This window comes from Podarcis filfolensis (genome assembly GCF_964270895.1).
Source record: "Podarcis filfolensis genome assembly, chromosome: 6".
Classification (NCBI taxonomy): Eukaryota; Metazoa; Chordata; class Lepidosauria; order Squamata; family Lacertidae; genus Podarcis; species Podarcis filfolensis.
The window spans coordinates 62361273-62372776 of record NC_139609.1 but is presented as its reverse complement, the minus strand read 5'-3'; the positions used below and the strand labels follow the sequence as shown (position 1 = coordinate 62372776).

Below are 11504 nucleotides of genomic sequence, written 5' to 3'. Positions count from 1 at the left end.
GGCTAGGTGGGGATTTGTCACCACCCAGACTCGATCTGGCATTTTAAGCGCCATCCTATGTTGGGCCTCACTGCATCTAATTTAATTCCAGAACTGAGATATCTATTGTAGAAAACTCACTTTTGTCCTTCTTGTGAAAGCAAATAAATGACAGAAGCTTTCTGTTTTCAAAAGCCCACGCCTTCTGAGAGGTAAATAGTACATCTGTTCAGACCCAAGAAAGACCATGCAGATCACAATTGCCTCATTATCTTGTCATTGCAAATATACTTCTGCTGTTACTCCCATTTGTGTAGTTTGTGTTGCTTTTCCTTTGCTGCTGGGAGAGCAAGGCATAAATCCAACCATGGACATATATATATATGGACAAGAGAGGCATTTCAGATTGTTTGTGTGGGGGTGGGGCAGGGGGGAGGATTGTCAAACAATCTCTTCATAGAACCAGTGTGTGGGTTTGAGATGTAGGCGGTCTCTTGGAGCAATTGGTGGGTGGAGTACAATTGCTAAATAAAAGGGCGGCCTTAACTGGAAGGGGTGGGATGGCACAGGAGGCAACTGCCAGTACCATCTCTATAGTCCTCCAGATTTGAGGCATGAAACTTTGTGGTGCTCCAGTGAGCAATTCTAATGTAGACAATCTATTAGGGATCATCTCCTCCCTCCCTCCCTCCCACTTCTATGCCAGTTTATTGCGCACATATATTTTCAGCACAGGGGACTATTCAAAAAAATTTCCCTCCAGCTGGTCGTCCAAAGCGATGCATTTCAGAATTCTCCTCCTCAGTCTGATATCTCCTTCTGGGTATGGATGCAGTCTGGACCTTTGCATAGTAGTAGAATATAATTTTGACATCACAAGCAATCAAGTACTCACTGAACTTAGCATGTGCAGACTGCCTCAGCTCCTTTGCCTACTTTAATGGCTAGGATGCTACTGCAAGAGATCCACTTGTTTGGAACCCAATCTTGTTGCCAGATCAGAGCCCATTCCTAGTCCTGAAAAAAATTAGGAGAATGGCAGATACATGAATGAAAGATACAGGAAGAAGGACAGTGTAGTGTTGGAGCAAACAGCACCTGGCTGGAGAGGGGGTGGAAGCCAGGAGTGGTTGCATAAGCTCCAGCACAGGCTCCAGCCTGCTACTTTTCCTTATTTCAGTTTGCATTTAACTTATTTGACTTTTTTTAACCTGACCTATCCCAGAATGCCCAGAAAAGGAAATAACACTTACAAGCAATTTATTCAAATATTGTATAAGGTATGAAAAAATAATGATACCCAGCCCAGAGATTTGCTAGTTCAACAGAAAGTTGCATGTATTACGTGCATTGGCAGGCAGAGTGGAGAAGACAAAGGGATATATGAAACCCTCACTGTCTCCATTTCCCCTCCCAGTAGCAATCAGTTGCAATGCAGGACACAATGAAGGCTCTAGAACAGGTAGGAGGAGTCTCAGGTCCAGGGGCTGAATGTGCCCCTCCAGATTTCTTTATCTGATAGTCCCCAAGCCACACCTCACTGGCTCTGCTCTATAATAATAAGAATAATTTTATTATTTATACCCCTCCCATCTGGCTGGGTTTCCCCTGCCACTCTGGGCAGCTTACAACATATATAAAAACATAGTAAAACATCAAACATTACCTTCCTCAAGTGCATTTGCCTAGCTAGACTGTATCCTTGCACTGTGATAATGCCTCTTGCTGGGCTGGATAATGGATGGGGAAATGTGTGCATACACCCCTCTGACTTTTGTAGGGCTAGAATGTAGCCTGCTGTACAAAGGTTGGAGTCATATTTATTGCTGTGCTCACTTTTGGCTCTGGGCTTATCTACCACTGGAATACAGCCCCCAGAAAATTCCTCACAAGGGAATGCAACCCTTAGGCTGAAACCCTTAGGCCCCACCCCAGAGTTATAATTATTCCTTTGACATTGCCCTTCTCTTCTCCTCAATTAATCAACACACAGAAAGGCTTTTCCTAAGGTTGTCATAGCTTCAATCTACTACTCCATCTACGAAAGTTGTGCCTACTTATGCAAGCAAGCCCCATTGCCTTCCATGGGATTTAGTCTCATATAGGCATGTGCAGTCTAGCACCCAGTATACCTAGGTGCTGCTGTGGCAGAAAGGTAAACATTGTTTCCATGCGCTCTGGCATTCGCTGAGGCAGAATCAGTTTAGTCATGCTGGCCACATGACTCGGAAGGCTGTCTGTGGACAAATGCCGGCTCCCTCAGCCTAAAGTTAGGTGAGTGCCACACCCCATAGTTGCCTTTGACTGGACGTAATCGTCCAGGGGGTCATTTATACCTGATCATTGTACAAAGCACTGTCCTACAAGTGGATTTCAGTCTTTGGGATGGGGTTTGTTGTTGTTGTTTAGTCGTTTAGTCATGTCCGACTCTTCGTGACCCCATGGACCAGAGCACCCCAGGCACTCCTGTCTTCCACTGCCTCCCACAGTTTGGTCAAACTCATGCTGGTAGCTTCGAGAAAACTATCCAACCATCTCGTCCTCTGTCGTCCCCTTCTCCTTGTGCCCTCCATCTTTCCCAACATCAGGGTCTTTTCCAGGGAGTCTTCTCTTCTCATGAGGTGGCCAAAGTATTGGAGTCTCAGCTTCAGGATCTGTCCTTCCAGTGAGCACTCAGGGCTGATTTCCTTCAGAATGGATAGGTTTGATCTTCTTGCAGTTCATGGGACTCTCAAGAGTCTCCTCCAGCACCATAATTCAAAAGCATCAATTGTTCGGCGATCAGCCTTCTTTATGGTCTAGCTCTCACTTCCATACATCACTACTGGGAAAACCATAGCTTTTACTATACGGACCTTTGTTGGCAAGGTGATGTCTCTGCTTTTTAAGATGCTGTCTAGGGATGGGGTTTAGAATTATGCAAAGAACGATAGCAGCCTTAGCTGATTCTGATCAACACTACCACCAGTTGTAATGGACTGCAGGGTTCCTGTTTCATCTTGTAGGCATTCCACTGAACGTTGTCCCCATTTTAAAATTAATTAAGAAACATTTTTAAGTCAATGAGGACAGAAGTGGTACCAGAACCAATCCAGCTGCCCCCTTGCAGGCGTCACACTGAATGTTCATTGAGGGGGTGGGGCCAGTGGCACATGAAACATCGGAAGCAAGGCTAGGGGTAGGGTGGTCACATGCCCTAATAAGCAGGGGACTGTCTTCCGTTTGAAGGGCTGTTGGTCTTCTATTTGAATGAGCCTTCTATTTGAAGGGAAGTCCTCTTTAAGTCCAGCTGAACAATAAAGAACCATCAGAAGGGAGAGCAGGGCTCTTGAGGATGTCCATCAACACTCTGGATAGCAGACTGAGCAGGCAAACAAATAATAATAATAATAATAATAATAATAATAATAATAATAATAGGTTTCCCCAGTCACTCTGGGCGGCTCCCAACAGAATATTAAAAACACGATAAAACACCAAACAACAAAAACTTCTCCAAACAGGGTTGCCTTCAAATGTCTCCTAAAAGTCAGATAGTTGTTTATTTCCTTGACATCTGATGGGAGGGCGTTCCACAGGACATGTGCCGCTACCGAGAAGGCCCTCTGCCTGGTTCCCTGTAACCTCACTACTTGCAGCGAGGGAACCGCCAGGAGGCCCTCAGAGCTGGCTGAATGGTGGGGGTGGAGATGCTTCTTCAGGTATACTGGGCTGAGGCCATCTAGGGCTTTAAAGGTCAGCACCAATACTTTGAAATATACTGGGAGCCAACGCAGGTTTTTCAGGACTGGTGTTATATGGTCTTGATGGCCACTCCCAGTCACTGGTCTAGCTACCGCATTCTGGATTAATTGTAGTTTCTGGGTCACCTTCAAAGGTAGCCCCACATAGAGCACATTGCAGTAGTCCAAGCGGGAGAAAACTAGAGCATGCACTACTCTGGCAATACAGTCTGTGGGCGGGTAGGGTCTCAGCCTGGTAGGGTGATCAGCTGGTCACAGGATTTCCCACTTATTTCTAAATTAGCATTTTAGTGCAATGCAAGTCTGTGTCCACTTTTGCCATCTGGAGTACCTGTGGGATTTGGATGTACACATACCCTTGATGTATACATCCCCTTCATGTATACATCCCCTTCATGGATCACTGCCTTGCCGTGGCGAAGGGGCTTGAAGAACTCAGAGAAGCTATGAACTATGCTGAGCAGGGCACCCAAGATGAACAGGTCATAGTGGAGAGTTTTGACCAAACGTGATCCACCTGGAGGAGGAACCGGCAAGCCACTCCAGTATCCCTCCCAAGAAAACTCCATGGACAAAGACAACAGGCATATAAAAGTTATGACGCTGGAAGATGAGCCCCTCAGGTCGGAAGGCGTCCAACATGCTACTGGGGAAGAGCGGAGGACAAGTACAAGTAGATCCAGAGCTGATGAAGCGGCTGGGCTAAAGCCGAAAGGACGTTCAGTTGCGGATATGCCTGGAAGCGAAAGGAAAGTCTAATGCAGTAAAGAAAAATATTGCAAAGGAACCTGGAATGTAAGAACCATGAACCTGGGTAAGTTGGATGTGGTCAAAAATGAGATGGCAAGAATAAATATTGACATCCTGGGCATCAGTGAACTAAAATGGACGGGAATGGGCGAATTCAGTTCGGATGACCATCATATCTACTACTGTGGGCAAGAAACCCGCAAAAGAAATGGAGTGGCCCTCATAGTCAACAAAAGAGTGGCGAAAGCAGTACTGGGATGCAATCTCAAAAATGATAGAATGATCTCGATACGAATCCAAGGCAGACCTTTTAACATCACAGTAATCCAAGTTTATGCACCAACTACTGGTGATGAAGAAACTGAAATTGACCAATTCTATGAAGACTTACAACACCTTATAGAAGTGACACTAAAGAAGGATGTTCTTCTCATTATAGGGGATTGGAATGCTAAAGTAGGGAATCAAGCGATAAAAGGAACAACTGGCAAGTTTGGCCTTGGAGAGCAAAATGAAGCAGGGCAAAGGCTAATAGAGTTCTGTCAAGCTGGTCATCACAAACACGCTTTTCCAACAACACAAGAGACGACTCTACACGTGGACATCACCAGATGGGCAGCATCGAAATCAGATTGATTATATTCTCTGCAGCCAAAGATGGAGAAGCTCAATACAGTCAGCAAAAACAAGACCTGGAGCTGACTGTGGCTCAGATCATCAGCTTCTTATAGCAAAATTCAAGCTTAAACTGAAGAAAGTGGGAAAAACCACTGGGCCGGTAAGATACAATCTAAATCAAATCCCTTATGAATACACAGCTAGACAGAGTGCCTGAAGAACTATGGATGGAGGCTCGCAACATTATACAGGAGGCAGCAACGAAAACCATCCCAATGAAAAGGAAATGCAAGAAAGCAAAGTGGCTGTCCAATGAGGCCTTACAAATAGCGGGGGAGAGAAGGCAAGCATAATGCGAGGGAGATAGAGAAAGATACAGGAAATTGAATGCAGATTTCCAAAAAATAGCAAGGAGGGATAAGAAGGCCTTCTTAAACGAGCAATGCAAAGAAATAGAGGAAAACAACAGAATGGGAAGAACCAGAGATCTGTTCAAGAAAATTGGAGATATGAAAGGAAAATTTCGTTCAAAGATTGCCATAATAAAGGACAAAAGTGGTAAGGACCTAACAGAAGCAGAAGACATCAAGAAGAGGTGGCAAGAATACACAGAGGAATTATACCAGAAAGATATGGATGTCTCGTACACCCCAGGTAGTGGGGTTGCTGACCTTGAGCCAGACATCCTGGAGAGTGTAGTCAAATGGGCCTTAGAAAGCACTGCAAATAACAAGGCCAGTGGAAGTGATGGTATTCCAGCTGAACTATTTAAAATTTTAAAAGATGATGCTGTTAAGGTGCTACACTCAATATGCCAGCAAGTTTGGAAAACTCAGCAGTGGCCAGAGGATTGGAGAAGATCAGTCTACATCCCAATCCCAAAGAAGGGCAGTGCTAAAGAATGCTCCAACTACCACACAATTGCACTCATTTCACACGCTAGCAAGGTTATGCTTAAAATTCTACAAGGAAGGCTCAAGCAGTATGTGGACCGAGAACTCCCAGAAGTGCAAGCTGGATTTCAAAGGGGCAGAGGAACCAGAGACCAAATTGCAAACATGCGCTGGATTATGGAGAAAGCTAGAGAGTTCCAGAAAGACATCTACTTCTGCTTCATTGACTATGCAAAAGCCTTTGACTGTGTCGACCACAGCAAACTATGGCAAGTTCTTAAAGAAATGGGAGTGCCTGATCACCTCATCTGTCTCCTGAGAAATCTCTATGTGGGACAAGAAGCTACAATTAGAACTGGATATGGAACAACTGATTGGTTCAAAATTGGGAAAGGAGTACGACAAGGCTGTATATTGTCTCCCTGGTTATTTAACTTATATGCAGAATTCATCATGCAAACGGCTGGGCTGGATGAATCCCTAGCCAGAATTAAGATTGCTGGAAGAAATATCAACAACCTCAGATATGCAGATGACACAACCTTGATGGCAGAAAGTGAGGAGGAATTAAAGAACCTTTTATTGAGGGTGAAAGAGGAGAGCACAAAATATGGTCTGAAGCTCAACATCAAAAAAACGAAGATCATGGCCACTGGTCCCATCACCTCCTGGCAAATAGAGGGAGAAGAAATGTAGGCAGTGAGAGATTTTACTTTCTTGGGCTCCATGATCACTGCAGATGGTGACAGCAGCCACGAAATTAAGAGACGCCTGCTTCTTAGGAGGAAAGCAATGACCAACCTAGACAGCATCTTAAAAAGTAGAGACATCACCTTGCCAACAAAGGTCCGTATAGTAAAAGCTATGGTTTTCCCAGTAGTGATGTATGGAAGTGAGAGCTGGACCATAAAGAAGGCTGATCGCCGAAGAATTGATGCTTTTGAATTATGGTGCTGGAGGAGACTCTTGAGAGTGCCATGGACTGCAAGAAGATCAAACCTATCCATTCTGAAGGAAATCAGCCCTGAGTGCTCACTGGAAGGACAGATCCTGAAGCTGAGGCTCCAATACTTTGGCCACCTCATGAGAAGAGAAGACTCCCTGGAAAAGACCCTGATGTTGGGAAAGATGGAGAAGGGGACGACAGAGGACGAGATGGTTGGATAGTGTCTTCGAAGCTACAAACATGAGTCTGACCAAACTGCGGGAGGCAGTGGAAGACAGAAGTGCCTGGCGTGCTCTGGTCCATGGGGTCACGAAGAGTCGGACACGACTAAACGACTAAACAACAACAAATACCCTTGATGTACCCAGGTATCCCAAATTCAGTAGTCAATGCCTTTTCTTCTTTTTGGGAATGCAGCAGATCAGTCTCATTTCTTCCTCCTTCCTACCTACCTTGATAGACTGTTATAGACCATTGCTTATGGTCCCAGCTGCTAAAGAACCCTGTACAAACTCCATAATAACAAAGCCACTGATTATTTAGGAAATTTGGTTCCAAAATGACTCTGTTTTAACATTTGTTTGCTCCAGTCTGCCTGTATGCAGCTGCTCCTGTATCATTCTATCCAAGGACACAATCATAACACAGGAACACATCATAGGTAGCAGCTTTCCGTGTGTGGTGGTAGATGGGGGATTTTTCTTGTGGCTTCTGACAGCCTACGTGCCTTGTAAATTAATGGAAGAGTTGAGCCCCAGGGCACCCAATCTGGTACCATTCAGCAGCACTAAATTCACTTTGAAGGGGAGGGGGGGAACCTCTCTTCATAATTCTTCAGCTTTCCAACCTCTATGATTCACATTAGCATTTCCTTAAGGTAACATTAAATTGCAGGGCCTTAGAATGTCTGCCAACAAAGGAGTTGGTTGCCCTGCCTTCCTTGACAGGCATTTAGGGTTTTCCATCCAATCAGATTTCAGCATCAGGGCTGCCAAAAGAGACACTTGAAATCATCTCCATGGCAACTTCAGAGAGTGCAAAGGAGTAGCTAAATATTAAGGGGCGGGGGCAGGCGTCTCAGAGTTTGAAATAAACAAACTAATGTAGTGATATATTCTAGGAGAATGGATTTATGGCTTATGACATTCCTAAAATATCTTTATTTAATAATGAAAACTTCATTATCCAGCCCTGTGCTCAAGTGTTGCTATGGGTCTTCGGTAAATCCCCTGGAAGATCTTTCATCTTGACAGAAGTTCTAAATTACAGCATTAGTACTCAAACTGAGAAGAAGTTACAGCCTATTTTGCTTGTCCAGGGAAATGAGACGCACGTAGCTACCGAGTTAGTTATTGAAATCTAATGACTAGGAATATTAAAAAAGGAGAATTAAAAAAAAAAATCCCTCACTGGAAGTGCTGGGGGATAAATTAAGCGATAAACCTTGAATGTTTACTGGAGTTTCATTATTTTATGAAAAAGTAATTCGTCTTTATTACAGTTGAGGCTATTATGTTGCACATCATTAAGGAAGCAAAGAAGGGTGCCCCTAAAGCTAATTTTCAAACCAACTATCAGAACAAATTATGTGTTTTTTTATATATATATATATATATATATATATATATATATATATATATATATATGGTATAACTTTATCCTTCCTTCCTCATTTTAGTTGTAGATTCCCTCTAAGCATATTTATTAAAGCATCTTGTTCCACTGTGAGATAAGTAGAAGCCAGCTCTTACTGATGAACCAACCGATTAATCAGTCTTGGCTGATGGTCATGACTCAGCCTTAAGCTCTATTTATATTTTTATGATGTCAGGTGATTGACTGGTGAACAGGTTTGCCCACCTGTAAAAAAAGAGTGTCCTGTGGAGGGTGGATCAATTTTGCTGTGTTTGTTGAAGGCTATTATAATGCAGTAGCTAAGAATTTGAAATGTGATTTGCAAATTCCACAGCAGCCTTGAATTCATAAGATGATCTCAAGTAAGCAACTATACCCTCTGCCTAAGCCAGGCTTCCTCAAACTTGGCCCTCCAGATGTTTTGAGACTACAGTTCCCAGCATCCCTGACCACTGGTCCTGCTAGCTGGGGATCATGGGAGTTGTAGGCCAAAAACATCTGGAGGGCCAAGGTTCAGGAAGCCTGGCCTAAGCTCCTTGCGTGAATTTAGCGCTCTACCTTACAGGAATGTTGTAATGAGACAATGAATATGGAATACTTTGAGCATTATATAAACACTATTACCATCATAAGCCGTATAAATCATTTAAAATGCTTCAGTTATAGAATTTCTAGGATGTGGGGGATGAAGAGAGGAGCAATTGGGAGAAACCTCAACCAGAAAGGTCTACCTGTTCACCCGGGTCAGTTAGAATGTGTGTTTTGTATCTCAGAAAAACTCCAGTGGCTCTGAGGCAGAAGATAATTTAATCAAGGTCATTAATTAGTTTCAGCTCATTTGAAGAAAGGGATGACATTATCCTAGAGCTGGAAAAAATACCTCAGCTAGTGGTGTGTGACAATTGGATTTTAAAACAATTTTCTCCTGCTGTGTGATTCTTCCTGCCGAGTTCATTTTTTACCAGGTATTCTTCTGGCCAGGTGAGAACATCTAGTGAGAAAGTAGCAGCAGACAAGTTTCTTGATACCATTTTCCAGGGTCAGCAGGGCTTTTCTACAGCAGGAACTGGCTGGAACTCAGTTCCGGCACCTCTCAGGTGGGTGCCATTACCATTATAAGAGAACAAGGGAGGCATTCGTAGGCAATTCTGGCACCTCTTTTTCTAGAAAAATAGTGTCAGGACTATCATTTATTGCAATAAAAATAATGGGAACCAATGAGCACGTGCAGAGGTTTTTTATACTTGATCTTTTGGTATGGCAGCACCTACACTTTCAAGCTCCCTGTTTGTTGGCACATTTGCTGTACAGTGGTACCTCAGGTTACAGACACTTCAGGTTACAGACTCCGCTAATCCAGAAATACTACCTCGGGTTAAGAACTTTGCTTCAGGATGAGAACAGAAATTGTGCGGCGGCGGAGCGACGGCAGCAGGAGGCTGAGCAGGTACCTCAGGTTAAGAACAGTTTCAGGTTAAGAACGGACCTTCAGAATTAATTAAGTTCTTAACCCGAGATACCACTGTACTCTTTTTGGTGCTTGCTTGAAACATTTTTGTTTAGGCAAGCCTATCCAGCGGGTGGTGCTGGGATGCGGGTGGCGCTGTAGGTTAAACCACAGAGCCTAGGGCTTGTCGATCAGAAGGTCAGCGGTTCAAATCTCCGCAACGGGGTGAGCTCCCATTGCTCGGTCCCAGCTCCTGCCAACCTAGCAGTTCAAAAGCACGTCAAAATGCAAGTAGATAAATAGGTACCACTCCGGCGGGAAGGTAAACAGCATTTCCGTGTGCTGCTTTGGTTCACCAGAAGCGGCTTAGTCATGCTGGCCACAGGAACCGGAAGCTGTATGCCGGCTCCCTCGGCCAGTAAAGTGAGATGAGCGCTGCAACCCCAGAGTCATCCACGACTGAACCTAACAGTCAGCGGTCCCTTTACCTTTACCTTTATCCAGAGATGTAGGTATCGATGCATTTCAATATTTTAAAGTTAAATTAATTCCAGGGAGTGGGGCCTTACCTCACTCCAAGTCTGAGGGCACCCTACCAATGCAGTTGTCACCACTTCCACACCACAGGAACCAGCAGCTGCAAAATCAAGCATAGGCCTTTTAAGAAACAGGCATCTTCTCAAAAGGAACAGGGTTTACCCCAGGTCCAGATTAGCTTGCCTTCAGAAGGCTACAGACACAGCTATCCTTTTCATGAATGTGAGCCAGAACCTGCCACAGTGACCTGTCCAGGGTCCTGAAAGGACATGGCTCAATTGGCCAAATAGACATGGCTCTATTGGACATGACCCTGCTCTTCCAGTAAGTGCCAGTGCTTCAACCCAGCCTTCCCCGGGAACTTTGAGTCAAGCTAGGTCAGGACAATTAGTATAGATGGACAAAGTTATTTCCCCCTCAGATGATCCATTTGCTATGGTGTTTGTCAGTCTCTGGACCATGGCAGATCTCAAAGGAAATTGTTGCTGCATCAGCCCAATGTTAGTCCCACATAGGGTGTGGCTTCCCTACCTGAGTTGCCACTGTTGAAGTATCTTGTTTTCTGGTTGCAGATACACAAGGAACTGGGAAAGCAAATATGTTTATAAACCACCTCTACCCCTCAGGGATTAGACACTGATCAGCTAAACAATTCAAGTTTTATAATACTTGCTCTGAAAGGCAAATTCTAAGCAAATGATTGAAACGACTACATATTTTGGAAAGTTTAGTTTGCTCTCTGTGCATATACCTCTTATGATGCCATAACCAAATTTTGCATGATGGTTCCTGAGGTCAAGGACTAGACATTTTGAATCAAGATGGTAGTCTGAAGACTGCATTGATTTCAGAAACTGCACTGATATTTTAGTTTCTTGGAACTCCCAAGCAATGCTGGGTACAAGACTACTGGTATATCAGTAAAAAAAATTTTTTGTGGTTTTGATGGACTCACA

At 44.1% G+C, this 11504-nt stretch overlaps 2 long non-coding RNA genes across 2 annotated transcripts in view; one reads left to right on the top strand and one right to left on the bottom strand.

Moving 5' to 3' along the window:
* Window positions 1-11504, top strand: part of LOC310764202 — a 44501-nt gene that overhangs the window by 10957 nt on the left and 22040 nt on the right. The gene's annotated exons all lie outside the window — the stretch shown is intronic.
* Window positions 1-11504, bottom strand: part of LOC310764204 — a 29501-nt gene that overhangs the window by 2341 nt on the left and 15656 nt on the right. The window contains exons 4-6 of the long non-coding RNA XR_014549062.1: window positions 11080-11132; window positions 10581-10648; window positions 875-996 (exon numbers count right to left, since the gene is read on the bottom strand). This is a non-coding gene — a long non-coding RNA (uncharacterized lncRNA). The remainder of the gene's footprint in view (window positions 1-874; window positions 997-10580; window positions 10649-11079; window positions 11133-11504) is intronic.